This window comes from Cupressus sempervirens, chromosome 9 (assembly GCF_028749045.1).
Source record: "Cupressus sempervirens isolate cs-2001-9-10 chromosome 9, ASM2874904v1, whole genome shotgun sequence".
NCBI lineage: Eukaryota > Viridiplantae > Streptophyta > Pinopsida > Cupressales > Cupressaceae > Cupressus > Cupressus sempervirens.
This window is the reverse complement of record NC_143126.1, coordinates 826,684,544-826,702,073: the sequence shown is the minus strand read 5'-3', so window position 1 is coordinate 826,702,073 and position 17,530 is coordinate 826,684,544. Positions and strand designations below refer to the sequence as shown.

The window sequence follows — 17,530 nt, the reverse complement described above, 5'->3', positions numbered from 1 at the left end:
GTAAATCAAAATAGAGTTTTGAAGGATTGATGAAGGTCGCTAATTAGCAATATGATGGTGAGACATAGAGACAATGGTCAAAATATTTGAATATACATGGGATAAGTTATTCTAATCATCATGACATGTTTTAAGGATTTGGAACCTCCTTTATGTTTAGTTTTTGATAATGGAATCCTTTCTGAGATTTAAGAAAAAATATGCCCATTGTGTGCTCATGATTGCATCACACCCAAAGAGTTAAAATCCAAGGCTCATGCGAAAGGATGATTCTTTTGATAATCACATAAAAAATGTGTGTGATTAACATTATGAAGAAAACTAAAGTTGAAGTTTCTTGTGTTGAATAAGTGCACAAATTATTTGACAAAATTGTGAACCAAGGTACACCTGAACACTATGTGAATTTTTGGGCTATAAGACTCAACATAAGAAATATGATTGAGGGAATAGGTATAAAGAGAAAGCCTTCAATTCTAGGGATAATTCAAGAACACAATGTGGAGCCCTCTGTGAAGGAAGTTGAAGATGGTTCAAGCTTGCACCCTATTAAACTTGATATTATCCTTAAAAATAGATAACTCTTATTCCATTTTTAGTGACCCATGATGTAACAAACATCATCAACACCTTATACTCTAGTCTAGTGCAACTAGAAATTGAAGGTATAAATATAATTGAGCATAAAAAACCAAAAGAAAGGTGAAGTCACTATTCCCCAATAGTCAAGATAGGCATATGATAATCTTTGGGTGTTGATTGCCTATAAACTGTGGTTCCATGCACAAGAATAGTCAAAATACTGAAGTGATTGGGGTGCAACATACATTAATGGGATATAGAAATTGGTACTACACCATGTGCTTAAGGCATCATCGTATCCATAATCTATATCGCATCATGCCAATAGAATTTGATCTCTGCATTATAATCTTCAACCTTGAAAAATCTGGGTTCCAGAAGCACACTCTTCTCCTAGTCTCATATTTGAAATATGAATTTCCTATGTGGACATGATGAACACAAAATGTTCTATCAAGGAGGGTCATATCATAAAATTGCATGTGTAAGAGAAACCCAATGCATGCACCATATGTTTGACAAAGTGTCAATGATGAGTCAATGTAAATATACTTGGACAATAAGAAACTTTAGATAATTTTAGGCTAATAGTGTGGTGGTATAAGATAGGACATTATTAATTGAAGCACAATCGAGGGCACATGATTGTCAAATCTTGTAGTTTTAAGTTGTGTATACTTGGGAATAGACTTAAGGAATTCAAAACCATCACCATATGAGTCAATCATATTTTAGTTTCTCCCCGACATGACATGGCAACAAATTCAAGTCCTCTTCGAAAGCATCTCAATGTGAAGTATCAAACACATTGTCTTGATAAAATTTGTATCTCTATACTTACAACAACTTTGTCAATTCTACAGATTGAAGTATTCCTTCTAAGAAGACACAAAGAATGTTCATTAGGTCACATTTAAAATAGGTATGTGTTACGTGTGTTGTATAATAAGCTCAAATTATAGTTATATTGGTCACATCGACCAAATAATTTTCTTAGAACCGAACATTATAAATTTTCAAAATACTTGTAAAGGGATATGATGTCCAAGAATTAGTTTTTGTCACTAAAAGAGAACCGACAATAAGAAAAGATAAATATGCAATTGAACGTCTATTCAAGGGTTCTTCTTTTTTGGCAAGTCATAGGGCTACTAGGGGAGAAGGATGGTAAGTGGACTATACCATGAGATTTGGGATTTATTTTGTTATTTTGTATTTTAGTTGTAATTACAAGGGCATATTATCTTATGGTTTTGTGTTGTGTGTTCATAATAAAGATAGGTTACATTTATCAAATCATGTGATTTTAAGATGTAATTCTTGGATGGTTGTTGATCGAGTGATCACTTATTTCATGTTTTGAATCCAATCCTAGGTTACTCATAGTTTTAAAATAAAATATGTTTTCCCCATTTCTCTATAATGTAAAGAAAGTTAAATAACTAGTCGTATGGCTAATTTCTATGCTTTCTTTCTTTATTCCATTCTTAAAATTTGCAATTTCATTCATTCCATATTGATGGGTGAATGTTAACAACCCTTTGTGTTTTTGGGTTAAAGTCATAATCAATTATCACATTCGTTGAATATATTTGTGAGGGAGTTGCACATCTCAATTTAGAGGAGATTTATCAACCAATGATAGCTTATCCAACTATTAGTACTTTTTGTTCTTCTTTTCAGGCATATTGAGTCATTATCTACATTTCCTTCCAAAGGAAAAATCTATTTACTAATAGTGCCAATGGATAAAGTGGCATCCCAAGGAATTAAAATGTCTAGATTATCATATAGAAAGGGCACAATACAATGTTGTGCATCTCTTCTTCAAGCTTATACATATATATTGTACTGAAGTTACAAGTAAACAAGAGCATAGGTATAGCTTTATTGATAAATACCACCCATTGTAATCAATGTCGCACATTTACAATCTACCATCAATTATCATAAACAAATAGATATCAATTTGATTTGACTTGCCAAATTTGATCCTACGTTTACAAGGTTGTGATAAATAATGTAACTCCTAAGGAGAACATTTTCCATAATCCAACTTTTATGTCCAAGTAAAGAAATGCATAATATACTTAGGTAGTAACTTGTAAAGGAAAACATGAGAATTTTAAGTAAGAAATATTCCTCAAGCAAAGCACTAACACAATTAAAGATAAAGTTAGGCATATAACTTAAAAGTTAAAACCTAGATTACCTTGACACGAGAGAACAATAATGCAAGACTATAAATATTGGCAATTGCCTCAAAATTTGATGGTGTATTTTTAAGGTATATTGCCTGAGTAAATAGTGAGGAAAGTAAAAGCACCATTTGGTGTCCACTCAACCTTAGAGAGCTTTTTTCCTAATAGATTTAGGAGTAAAAACAATATTTCAACCCTAAAGTTAAAATTTATACCACACTATACGAATGGGAAAAATAGAAGTCTTTCAAAGAGATATGCCAAAAAAGGTTTAAAGCATGTAACACGTAGAGTATACTTACCACATTCTTAATAGTTTCCCCAGAGAGATGTCCATTAGTTATAGCATATAGTGCAGGAAGCTTCAAGCTATGGTTTTGGGTAGGACTTGGATAAATTCTACAAAGTTTAATATTAGGATCACTTTTTGGTCCATCCACCTCTTGGCGCATGTACCCTATTTTCTACATCTTCTAAATATCTTTTCTATCATTTTCTTGATTATTATCTTTACCTCTGTCTCCATGATGAGATCCCTTTTCCTTTCTTAGTTTCTCAAATAAGGAAGATGTTAGAGAAAGCACTGAAGTAGTTTTTGAAAATGTCCTCTTGAGTCCCTGCACTCTTGGTGAATCTGGAGGATGAGACTTAGGACGAGGACAAGTAGAAGATGGCACAAGGACACTTGAAAGAATTGTTAATCCCAGATTGGTTTTGATATATGAGTGACAATATACTTAAGTAATTTACTTTGTTCATGTCGAACAAGTAATGCATGCCGAGCATAAGCTGTCAGATAGTATATGTCGAACAAGAGATATTCAACAAGTTCCAAGTAACTAGTAAGTGTCGAATCACTCAAGTGTTGAGAGGATAATAAGTTTCAAGTCATTGAGATGTCGAGTGATCAATGCCTGACGAGTCATTCAGAGGCTAAGTTACAACATTGAAGTTACATTTGATACCAAGCATCAGGGACTTCAAGTGCCAAGTAATACAGTTTTGACATAGTTGTTTGTAATGGCACAAACTACTATGTAAACCATTTTGGAGCTGACTTAAGGATTTTTTTGTCATCCAAGATTAAAAGTATGAATCTTTATTAGGAATCCCTATGTAGTACATGCAGTCAATTAAATAAAGGGAAGGATTAAGTGGCAATATGGGTGAATCACAATTGTTGATTTATACCTAACCCTAAGTCACCAAGGTCTTCTTAAAGAGGATAAACCCTAAAAAAATTATGTGTTTGGAAGGGGAAAAGAGAGAATTTTGCATGCACAAATAAAAGTATTCATGGTGACTAAGGTATTGTGAATTGAGATACATTGCAGAATCGATTAGACAAGAACAAAGGAAAGAAGGTTAAAGGATAGGAGAGAGACATCTAATTAGTGAGGATCAAGTACACATCAAGAAAGAGGTGATCTATCATCAAGCAACAAAGTGTTAACTAAATTATCATTGTTGAGACATACTAATAGGTGAATCGGTTAAATCTCTTTATAGAGTAGTCTTAACAGGCTATTGTAAATCCTCTAATAGGGTGCTTACTTTGTTGTAAGTCAAAGTCCTTTTACTAGGCACACTTCTAATAGGGTGTTGAAATCCTTTAATGGGGTAATATCTAACAATCTTGTAATCCTTTAACAAGGAAGACCTTTCACAGGGTAGATCATGTTTCATGATCAAACATTATAACCTTTATTGTATACACTTTATTATTGTAGTAGTGGATATTTGTGGGTGTCATCGCCACCCCAGTTTTACCTTCTCGTTAAAGGTCTTCTGGGTAACCAAATATCCTATGTCATTCATGTGTTGAATGTTTACTTACTTTCAAGTTATGGATGTATATGCTTAATTTGGTATTTCAATTTACATGCATAGATTGTGAGATGTATGTGTGCTGAATGATTTTACAGTTGAAGTTTTAAGTACTGATCCCCCCCCCCCCCACCCCTCAGAGTTTACTTTCCCTATTGTATTTCCAACAAGAATTTGATGGGCTCCAACCCTTGTTTCATTATTTGGATGTGCCATAGCTTGCAATAACTAATGAAATAGAGCCTCTAGAAAAGCCTAGACAAGATAGATCCTATGTCTTGAGAACCCTTGTGCCTCAAATGCTAAAAAAAAAGAAAAGCCCAAAAAATTTAGTAATTATCTAGTGATGCTAGAAATAACTATGAATATAAGGAACACAAACATGCCTTATTATAATATGAATTATTTGGTATAGATGATGTGATATGTGCAATAAGATACATTCTTGTAATTGTTATTCTAGCTACAATAGTGGTTGTAGAAAGATTCTCCAATGAGACAACCATCATGTCAAGAATTGGACCAACATCACCAACTTGAAAACCTAAAAGTTAATCAAAGATGTCATGGTAGGTTCCTATAGAGAAAAATTGAAAGAAGTTATTGTGATGAAACTCCTTTACTATCTAACATCTATGTTTTGCTAGGAAAAACTCCAATTTCCTTGTCTATAGGCATTTCTTATTCTTTTAGACAATTTCTTAGCACCTATTTAGGATTGTATTTGTTGGTGTAAATACATATTTACTATTTACACTTACTTAAGTTTAATTAGGTTAATACATTATTTTATTATTTTATTTTGTGAGACACTTAGGAGTTTGCGCACCTTTTTGAGTTGTCATGTTGACAACACAAGAGTATGCAACTCTATTTTAGCACATGGTGTCTACAACACTGATTTGTGTGTCACACCCTTGTAGGCTTATCCTCTCATCACCGCACTTACTTTTGTGCTTAATGGAGGATAACCCATATCTAGTGGACATGTGCTTGGTTGTATGACATATCATGTAGCTAATTACAAGGCATTCTAGATGTATCTCAGAGGCCTTCATATACAGGCACTCGTAATGTACTTGGAACATGTCATATTGAAAATATTGTCATTCTAATCATACTCTCTCTCTCTCTTGGTCTACAATTGTGCTTGTGTTCGAGTTCTTAGTTCCTAAGTGAATTTTTCCCTTAGGAAAATTCTTACATGGTATCATAGCTTGGAGATTTTCTCATCACATATTCATTCGAGACCACTATTGCTTCAGAACCTTAGCCCAAATCCAAAGTACTGCAGAAATTAGTAGCATCTAGAGCCAGATCTAACCTTGCCATTGTGTTCGAAACATTGAATCAATGAAGATTGACTATAAACTCACCTATGTTGGTCCAACGTCAACTGTGAGGCAAAAAAAATTTCCAAATCAGAACCCAGAGGCCACGATTTGCATTTCGGGTATGCTCATTATTTTTAGATTAAAATTTAATTTTCGGATCTATAATTTTAATTTCTCTGCAATTTCATTATTTCAACTGTATTTTTTGAAAAAAATTTAGCCCTACGGGCTTGTAGCATAGAATTTTTTTTAGCAGAACTGGGCTATGAACTCCCAGCCTTATGAGGGTTATATTTTATTTGTGATGCAAGAGAATATTCCTCTACTCACAAAGGATATTCCATTTTTTTGGGCAGCATAACAAGCATTAGACCGAAAAATTACCCCAACAACTCCACTATCCGACAATCGACCCCAAACCTCGGCCAAGCACCAACTGTCCGAACTCTTGTTTCTTTAATTGTGTGAGGGGTTTCTTTTTAAGAAGCATATTGCACGTACTCATGTTGAATGTGGGATTAATATTTTAAACCCCGCCCACTGTGACTCATCTTTTGACATCATACTTGCTGATCCTGGTGAATGAATTGTGATCGGTTGCCCACAAACTTCCCATCCTAGCACTCTACTGTTCATTTTTGGAAACATTTATCCTGGCAATGAATTCATTCCAGTCAACATCTTACATAATATTCTACCCTTAATGTTTGTTTTCCAGCACGAAGGAGTTTCTTGCCCAACACTCGATGACAGTCGCAAACATTTTTGTGAAAAGGTTTTAAAAGTCCTTGCACACACTTTTTTGAAGACTCCAATGCACATTTGAATATTTTGGCACTCAACTATAGATAATAGTTTTGACTATTCTGGTAGATATCCTTTTTTCCAACCCACCTGTGTCGTATCTCAACCTACAAATGATTGTGCCATGTGGAAATGTTCTTTTGTCCACATTAGCCTACGATGACCTCACCAAGCCATGTGTCATCAAGCCAGAACTACATCGTAATCCTGTGGAATCTAGACACATCATATTTTGACACGTCATCCTTTTTTGTATGTTTTCTACAATACAGATTCCACATCAGCACAAGGGGACATTTTTTGCTAACATCATCTTTTTACTAGGTTAAATTTGACACCCATTTGACCATCAAACCTAGTCATTTTACAATTGCAATGATGGTCATTTGATTGTCAAATTTAACATCACAGTTTTCTTACCAGACCCCTCTCTAGATTGATTTTCCATTTGGCAGCCTGACTTTGTGAGCGCATAATTTAGACATTCGTACTTCGATTCAGGTGCAATTTTTTTAAAAATTGGGTAGAATTTCTTGAATTTTCTAGTGGTGGTGTTCTTTTCTAGTTTTGGTGCATAGATTTTTTAGAAATTGCATTTTTTGGTGATTATACTTGCATAATCCTGCATTTTGCAATTTCAAACACTTTGTATGGGCACATCTGGTCACTTTTTCAGGTTCCATTTTTTTGAAAGTGCGTATTTTTTTGTCTACTTTCTAGATATGAAGTCATATTCTACAGTTGTGTGGACCAATTTCTCACTTTCAGAATTAGGCCTTTTTTCAATATTGGAAAGCTTTGATTCTTTTTCAAAATTGTTGTAAATTTGAGCTATAGTGCTTAAGTGATAGATTTAAGCCTCGTAAGGCAATTGTAAAAGAAAAATGAGAAAGTCCACTTTGTTCAATTTGACAAGTGGCCCATTGTACACACACTACTTATAAAGTGCCAAAAGCATCTTTTTTGGGGGGGTCTTTTGATTGAATGAAAAGGGGGGGTGTGTATTGTGTTCTTGTGTCTCTCTCTATTGTGCTCTTTTATTTTCTGCATCATAGGTTTTAACTATCCTCCTCTAACTTCATGCAACTATTCTACATGGAAAGATATTGCATGGAGTAGATTAATGGAAAAAGGATATAGTCTTTATGTTGATGGTACAATTACCAAACCTACTAATGCTAAAGAACTCATTGATTGGAAAATTCAAGACCAACAAGCTTTAGGAGTTATCAGGAGTTGTGTACATGGGGATCTTCTCTTTCACATTAAAAATTGTTCAAACTCTAAAGAAGCTTGGGATAAACTTGAGTCATTGTATGGTAAGGTGGATGAAGAAAAGGGATTTCAAATTGAAGATGATCTACTTCTCTTGGATCCAAAGAATTTTGACACAATTCAAGATTACATCATCAAAGCCAATGAGTATAGGGCACTTCTTAAAGATTGTGGTAATCCCATGAAAGATGACAAATTGATTCATCACATCCTGAAGAGGCTACCTTCAGAGTATGCTTCCTTTGTTTTGAGTTTCAATACTCATAGGTTGACCATGGGATCTACTTACTAGAAGCCTTCATTGGATGCATTTGTAGACATGTTGATTGTTGAACAATCTCACATGATGGATTTAGGACTTCTCAAGTCATCAAAGACCAAAGCCTTGGTGGCTAGTGGTGAGCACAAATCAAGTCGAAGAGGGAAAAGCAAGAAGAAGAAGAAGCAGTGGAAGCCAAAATCACAATCTGAGACACAACAATCCTCCTCACAACAAGGTAGTTCTTCTTCAAACAAGAAGGGAAGTAATGCCAAGAAGGAAAAACTCTTTTGTGCATACTGCAAAAATCCAAATCATGATGAGCATCATTGTAAAACTAAAAGAATTGATGAGTTAGAAAATCTACTCGAGAAGAATAGAATTCAAGTGCCAGGTACTTCCAATGATTCAACTCCAACCTCTTCAAAGGGTAAAGGGAAAGCACTTATGGCAAACACAAGTTCTTCTTTGGAATGGATACTTGACTCAGGTGCCTCTTACCATATGGGTTCTTCAAAGGAAGACTTTTCTTCATTGTAGTCAAAGGCACCACACATCTTCATGGAAGATGAGACTAAAATGGAAGTTGAAGGGAAAGGAAATATGGAAATGGAAAATGGAGGATTCAAAGATGTTCTCTACATTCCAAACCTTAGCTCCAATCTCCTATCAATTTACCAAATCACTCGCCTTGGAGATGGTCACAAAGTTGAGTTCCTTCCAAATTTAGTGATGGTACGAAGTCTTAGAGATGATTCATTGGTTGCAGTGGGAAAATTCAATGATGAAAAAAGGCTTTATTCCTTCTCCCACTTTGTGCCTAAGTCACCTTCTCAAGCCTTGTTGACTCACTCTACTTCAAACATCAACTTATGGCATGAGCGTTTTGGTCACCTTGACTTCTGCTCTCTTCAACAACTTCGCTCAAAATACATGGTCAAAGGTCTACCCAATATCAATGTTTCTAAGGGAGAGTGTTCATATTGCTCTGTGGATATGAATCTCAAGGAGAAGTATGATAAAGGGAAGTCTCACAAGTTGGCGTGATTGTGGATCCTTATGAATAGAAATTGGAGGAGGTCTCTTTGTCAGTAGAGGAGACAGACAGTTTAGTGGAACAGGTTCAACAGACATCCTTGCCATATCTACATTCATTCTTTTTAGCATAGTTGGAAGGGGTGAACATCAGCATAAGCATAGGGATACTTGAGCAGGTTTCAAGGACACCATACATCTTCAAGATTTTACCTTTTCCTTTGTTTCTTCCTAAGGGAAGGAAAACCATTTGCTGCAGTGGCAAAGAAGAGAAATGCTACAGGAGGCAACATTGTTGAAAATGTAATAGGAAATTTAATGTTATGTTTTAAATGCTTTTAGTTTTTGAAGTTTGTAATAACGTCCTACATGTGGTGGCATACCTAGAGTAGCAGTTCAATAAGCTCTCCAGATATAGCCACCTAGGACCAGGTATAGGTTTTTAAAATTAGAATAGTTTTAATTCGTAGATAATGATTGTCAGATTCCAATAATAGGTAGTAGGCAGTTTCGGATTCTTATCCTTTTCTTGGATAGAAGACGAAAAAAATGTGGATATTTAAAATGTGGCCTACTGCATGATTGTTAGATTCCAATAATAGGTAGTAGGTAGTTTCAGATTCTTATCCTTTTCTTGGATAGAAGACGAAAAAATGTTTCTCATCCTTTTATTAGAAAAGGAGAGTCAGTTTTAAATAAGCCAGTTGGCTATGTAAGAGAGCCATTCGAATTTGGGTAATAGAGAAAGTTTCATTTTTTGCCTTAGAAAGGACATAGATAATCGACTATGGAGTTTGGCAGCAATTCGATCTTGGTCTCTCTTGTCAAAGTGCAAATATATTTTCTTTGAGGACATTCCGGGTTAAAGATCTTGGTGTGCGGGTGAAGATAAACTATGGAGATTTATATATTCTGATTAATCCAATCTTGAGTTTGGTTCAAGTTCGATCCTGGCTGATTGATGTCGTGCCCCTTGAAGTAACTCAGTTGAGTGAGTATTCCTCCTGAGCTTTCCAAGGTGTGGCTCTGCATCATTAGATGTAAGTTTTCCTTTGGAAGGCAAAGAACCTGAAGAGCAGAAAGAAGATAAATTACAGCAAGTAAATGTTGATGAGAAGAATAAAGAGGAAAGTCCTATGGGATTTGAGTGTGAACAATTTGTGGTTGGAACAGTAACATGTCCTTTGAAAATAGAGAAGAGTACAATGTTGGAAGGTACTCCTATGGAAAAGATTTTGGAGGCAACTGATGAAGCCTTAAATATGCATAATAAAGAAAAATTTCAAGAGGAATGGCATGAAGATGAAGCTAAAGAATGTGTAACAGCAAGTTCTAAAGAAGAATCTGATTTATGGAAAAAATTTGCATCCATTGTGGGAGAATGGAAAAGGCATGGCGGTAGTACGGAAACTCAGCTTGAAGAAGAAAAGAAAGAGTGCAATACTGTTATTGTTCTTGAGAAAAGTTGTAATAAGAAAGAGATATTTGAAAGTGAGATTACTATATAAGATCAAGATGATGATAAATGTTTAATAAAGGAAGAAGACATAAATACGATTCTTAAGATTCAAGATGTGAAACTGGTTGATAGTCAAGAAGCAGATAAGTTTATGGTTACTATTGATGAAGATAGATATGATGCACATTACATGGTGTATAAGGAAGCTCATATTCAAAAAGAGAACTCAAATAATCTTAATGCTAATGATATGTTTTCTTCTAATAATGTTCATGCAGGGATGCAGATTTCATGTATAGTGAATCATGCTGGAGAATTTTCTGTGACATTTACAGCATTAAAGAATCAAAGCTACAAGGTGGAGAAGTTGGATATTATTTTTGTTTTTCTTGTAGATATGCTCATCCTAGTTCAAATAAATTGGAAAGTTCAAAAGAAGAATGAGATTCATTTCTACAACACATCATCTCAAGAGGACTTGAGATTCATTCTACAGGGGAGTATGTTGCAGTGGCAGAGAAGAGAAACGCTGCAGGAGGCAACATTGTTGAAAATGTAATAGGAAATTTAATGTTATGTTTTAACTGCTTCTAGTTTTTGAAGTTTGTAATAACGTCCTACATGTGGTGGCATACCTAGAGTAGCAGTTTAATAAGCTCTCCAGATATAGCCACCTAGGACCAGGTATAGGTTTTTAAAATTAGAATAGTTTTAATTCGTAGATAATGATTGTCAGATTCCAATAATAGGTAGTAGGCAGTTTCGGATTCTTATCCTTTTCTTGGATAGAAGACGAAAAAAATGTGGATATTTAAAATGTGGCCTACTGCATGATTGTCAGATTCCAATAATAGGTAGTAGGCAGTTTCAGATTCTTATCCTTTTCTTGGATAGAAGACGAAAAAATGTTTCTCATCCTTTTATTAGAAAAGGAGAGTCAGTTTTAAATAAGCCGATTGGCTATGTAAGAGAGGCATTCGAATTTGGGTAATAGAGAAAGTTTCAGTTTTTGCCTTAGAAAGGATATAGATAATCGACTATGGAGTTTGGCAGCAATTCAATCTTGGTCTCTCTTGTCAAAGTGCAAATATATTTTCTTTGAGGACATTCCGGGTTAAAGATCTTGGTGTGTGGGTGAAGATAAACTATGGAGATTTATATATTCTGATTAATCCAATCTTGAGTTTGGTTTGAGTTCAATCTCGACTGATTGATGTCGTGCCCCTTGAAGTAACTCAGTTGAGTGAGTATTCCTCCTGAGCTTTCCAAGGTGTGGCTCTGCATCACCATTCTACATTCTTGGACCAGCTTCTTCATTAGAGCAGCTTTCACTTGTCAGCATTCTTCTTTGGGGGGGAGCCTATTCTATCTCTCTTCCTCTTCTCATCATTCTCTTATGTATATACTGGATGTATGTCACAGTGGGGGGGTCTTGATTACTCCATCCATCCATGCATCCCTATTTATCTCTCTTTTTGGGGGAGGGTTTTTCCCATGAGGTTTTCCCTCTTTCTCTGCTTTATGAGAGATTGCATTTTCATTATATAGATGGGTACCTAATATGGCCTAGTAGGCGAGACCCATTATGCATCTTCATCCTATTTTTTGTAAGCTTAAGGGCATTTCCCTAAGTTTCACTTATGGGGGGTGTTGGTGTAAATACGTATTTATTATTTACACTTACTTAAGTTTACTTAGGTTAATGCATTATTTTATTATTTTATTTTGTGAGACACTTAGGAGTTTGCGCACCTTTTTGAGTTGTCATGTTGACAACACAAGAGTATGCAACTCTATTTTAGCACATGGTGTCTACAACATTGATTTTCATGTCACACCCTTATAGGCTTATCCTGTCATCATCGCACTTACTTTCGTGCTTAATGGAGGATAACCCATATCTGGTGGACATGTGCTTGGTTGTATGACATATCATGTATCTGATTATGAGGAATTCTAGATGTATCTCAGAGGCCCTCATACAAAGCCACTCCTAGTGTACTCGAAACATGGCATATTGAATATATCGTCATTCTAATCATACTCTCTCTCTCTCTCTCTCTCTCTCTCTCTCTCTCTCTCTCTCTCTCTCTCTCTCTCTCTCTCTCTCTCTCTCTCTCTCTCGGTCTACAGTTGTGCTTTTGTTTGAGTTTTTAGTTCCTAGGTGAATTTTGACCTTAGGCAAATTTTATAGTATCTAAATAAGTTGAACTTTGCAATTATATTGAACAACTCTACATATTAGTGGATATTTAATACTAATTTCATATGTGTCTAACAATATGTGCATTCAAGAAAGGAAAAGAACTATTAAATTTATCAATTTTTTTACAAATTGCACCAAACACTCTTCAATTGTAGCCTGAAAAGACTTGTTCCAATTTTCTATATCATCACTAAGATTGGAAGCCTTGTAAGTACAATGCATGCTCTTGTGCAAATGCCTTGCCAGATCAAACATGGCACCAACCATTGCTACAAAAGCTTGTGATTTTGACTATTGTGCAAGGATAGAAGAAATTTCAATTATATTAATCTATATTTGAGGTTGTTGCACCACATTCTTGTAAAAAAGGTGTTTAATGAGCATGGACAATAGGAAATGAGTAGAATGGCCTACAAATTGACCAATAGAAAAGTATGAAATATCATAAAATATTAAAATGAAAAGGTGAACTTGGCATTTGGAAATAGTAACTTAAATATTTATGTATAAATTATAATTTAACCAAAGTATTTTGAAATTAAAATTCAAAATTAAAATTAGTAGATATCATATATAAGCCTAGAGATGTATCCATTGAAGTTTGACTTTTGCATATTGTAATTTGCAACAAGGATTATAAATTGTGAAACTATAAATGTTACCTGCTTTCTCTATTAAGTGTTGCATGTCATTTAGAAAATATAGTGTGAGTCCATTATGAAGGGACCAGTGTTTCCCACTATCAAAAAAAATGAAACATAGGTTCAAATACATGGCATATTATGGTGGCCTCCTTTGATAATTTGGTCATGTTTTGAAGACAAATATTTGACTAGACTTTAGGATTCTTTGCTTCCTCCTTGTAATATCATTCAACATATCACCACACTTAAAATAAATAATGAGAATAGTTCATGAGAACACTGTGAAACAATAAAATGCACAAGCACATGAGTTATGTTGTATTCATATACCCTAGAATATTTATTTTCCCCTTTAAGTCTACTACCTCCCAACATATCAAGTCAATTTGTATGACAAGATTCATTAAAAAAATTTAAAAATATATCATGAATCAATTTATACTTTAGAATGATCTAATATCATTTGTTTCCACTATTCAAGTTCTTATTCATGTCTCAATTTACAAAAAAATTTATCAAATGCAATCTTTCAACGAGAAAATGGAAAATATTAGACTAACTAGTTGAAAATTCATAATCTAGTGTTTTAGTCTCTTCCTCCTGTGAATTCCATTTATTCATTTGCAAAGGTACTCTAATATTTAACCATGACCATAAATTTATTTTACATATAACAATAAGAGGGGGAAAGCCTAATGACTCATACCTTTTCCAATTCTAGTGTCATAATTTCAATGTAAGACAAGACATGAGAACTGCCAATACAAAAATGAAGATATGTAGTTGATGGACTCCATCTTGTGATATAAGAGGAACCTTCCCCTACATCAAAATAATAAAGGATAAGATCATTTAACTTTCATTTCATTAGAAAAATAGTTCTATTTGATATGAATATAGAAGAAAAAAATTCTACCTTTGAAGCACAATGACCAGTTGCAACCTCATTGTTCCCAAGATCCACCTTAATTATGTTTTATGAGAAGTTATAAACATGAGCTTTCTATGTATTGATGACTTTTTACTCTCCTGAACACTACTATCTTCTTCTTCTAAGGCCTCCTCCTTTGGACATGGAAGGAAATAGTCTCCTAAGCTCTTAGATATACAAATCTTTGCAATTCTTGTATGCCCAACAATAAGTAGAAGCGAGATAAATCCCAAAAACATCAATTATGCAAGTAATTTAGAAGAAATCAAGCTAAATACTTTAATTATGTTATTTACATTAGAACATGCTTTCTAATATCTTTCTCTTATTTATATGATGTTCATCATAGAATGTGATCCAAGATGTTGACGCAAAAATAACAATGCACGCAATCAAACATGATTGCAGATAAATAGAAATAGTAAAATGCCTTAGAAAGGAATAATTTGAGGCAATCCCATAGAAAACCATTCTTTTGAATACTTCATACACTACAACTAAATTTCATAAATCAATGAGTTTTTCTATGGTGTCCTTTTGCATTTCCTGAAACCAAGAGATTCACATAGTTAGTTGTCATACAATCATAGGTTAATATTTAGCTTCACTTGGTTTCGAGAATAGTTTAATATTCTCTACTAATCAGGGCCAACCACATGAAAGTGGAAGCTCTTTTGCACCCCCGACCTAACATCTAAATTTCTCATTAACATCTAAAATTCATTCATTCTATTAATAAAATGTAACATTTATGAATTATCACATGATAACACTCATTAACACATTAAGTTTTGTTAAAACATTCACATTTCAAAATTAAAACATAAGATTCATTAGAACATTCAATAGAACATAAATAAAACATCTAGACATAAACATCAGTCATTACCAAATAAGTTACATAAGTTCACATGAATCATTTTTTTTTCCTTTTTTCTTTTTTGTCCTTCCCTATATTGTTGTAGAGGCTTATCCATGTCATCATCGATATTTCTTCTCACCCATCGATGTGTGCTCACTATCCTTTGCAAAGGAAAGTCCTCTACAATAAAAAATAAAAGGGTTAAAGTTTAAAGTTGAGACTTTAAAGATTTTAAAGAACATTGTAGCGTTCTTTACCTTGTCCAACCACATCATCTTGCCTACTGGCTTGGACCTCAACACACTCATTAGGAACAACCTTTGCATCCCCTGCAACTGCAATACAATATTTTTTCTTAATCCTAACACATATTATAATTAAATTTGTATTAATATTGTTTACCATCAAGTACTCGCCTTCAAATATTTTAATGGAGTCGAGATCCCAAATGCAATCTATATGGGTCTTTGCTGCAAGATTAGGAAGATGTTAACGCACACCATCATCTAGTATATTATGCATCCCTTAATCATAGAACCCTTAGGAAATTCTCTTTGTTGAACTAAACCTTTCAAAAATTTAAAGTGTCTCTCAACCATCCACATTGACCTAGGTTGTACATGTTCACACAATTCAATCTCTTCAATTTGGTGTATGAGGTAGTGTTCTTGTGCATTGAAAAAATTTGAAGGTAAACACTTTTGCATTTTACACATTAGTAGAAGAAATCTTTTCTTCCAATATTTTATATCTTCTTTATAGATTTCTTTAGATGACAACCACCTACAAGGGATTCAAGACACAAAAACATATAAATATGAGACTTTACAATATATTACTTGTTTGATATATTGAAAAAATATCATTGCTTACCTCATATATTTTCCAAGATCATATATCACTTGTTTGATATTATTGTCAAAGTTGTTTGGGAGTGATAGGGGTAGCACATCCTTCAACAATTATCAATTGATCATTTTATTCTTTTCTAATGTAATAGAACGAGAATTGAATGCAATTTACAAATATATTGTAAACACAAAAGATCGTGACTTACCTTGATGAAGGTATGCCAATCATGCGTTTTTAGCCCTGTGCCAAATTCACTTTTCTTTGATATGAGATTACTTGTATTCATAGAAAATCTTGTAGGAAATCAAGTTTTTTATATGACTTCTTTTATGGCATTACTTTTTTACTACATTAATAACCAAGGAAGGGCACTTGCATTAATCTGGTCTCCATTGCTATTTAATTTAAGGATATTTTTCATTTCAGGATTGGAATCATGAATGTCACTACAAATTTTGACAAGTTTTTCTTTGTCATGCCTTCCATCCAATATTTTCCACAATGTCTATGTTACATTCTTTCCAATATGCATAGTATCAAACAAATGCATAATTTGTAGTTGTTTGTAGTAGGGCAACCTACTAAATTCTCAGGGATAACAATTTAGTCCCTTTGGAAGGTGGTCAGTATTAATGCCCTGAAGACCTCAAATTCTATTATATTCCAACTACCATAGGTGAGGTGTCATTCTTCATGGCTTTTATGTAGTCTCTTATTTCCCATTAAAAAGATGTTTTATGGTACTTTGATACTTATGATTTTTGTGGAGGAAGTGCCTATTCTCATCAAACACCTACTTTCTTAAAATTTTAGAATAACAAAATTTCATCTTTGGACCACAAATTGGACATTAAAATTTTCCCTTTGTTTGAAGACCTACAAGATTACGATACAATTGGATTAAATATGTTCATTTTTGGAATTAGTATTATTTCCTAGAACTAGATTTCAGCATAACATACCAAAAAAATGTGTCAACCCTGGGGCATCATGAATTGTCCACACAAGCATTGCATGGAATTAAAATTATTTTTGTCCAATTGGTCTAGAGATATTATACATAGTGAAACCGTTCCATAACACTAGCAACTTGTCAATAAGAGGCACATTATATACATGCATATCTTTCACTTGGTACTTACCTAGTTGAATGAACAACATCAGATGATTATTGCGGTCATTTCACTCCAAGACTTATAATTACATGTAGGCAATAATAAAATACTTGGAACAATCATTGATAATATAATGTGCTCCCT

General features: G+C 34.0%; 1 pseudogene; it reads right to left on the bottom strand.

Annotated features, from left to right (window-relative positions):
• The window catches only part of LOC149541229 (protein SEMI-ROLLED LEAF 2-like), an 84,139-nt pseudogene extending 69,786 nt beyond the window's left edge, over nt 1-14,353 (bottom strand).
• Nucleotides 14,354-17,530: the final 3,177 nt, after the last annotated feature.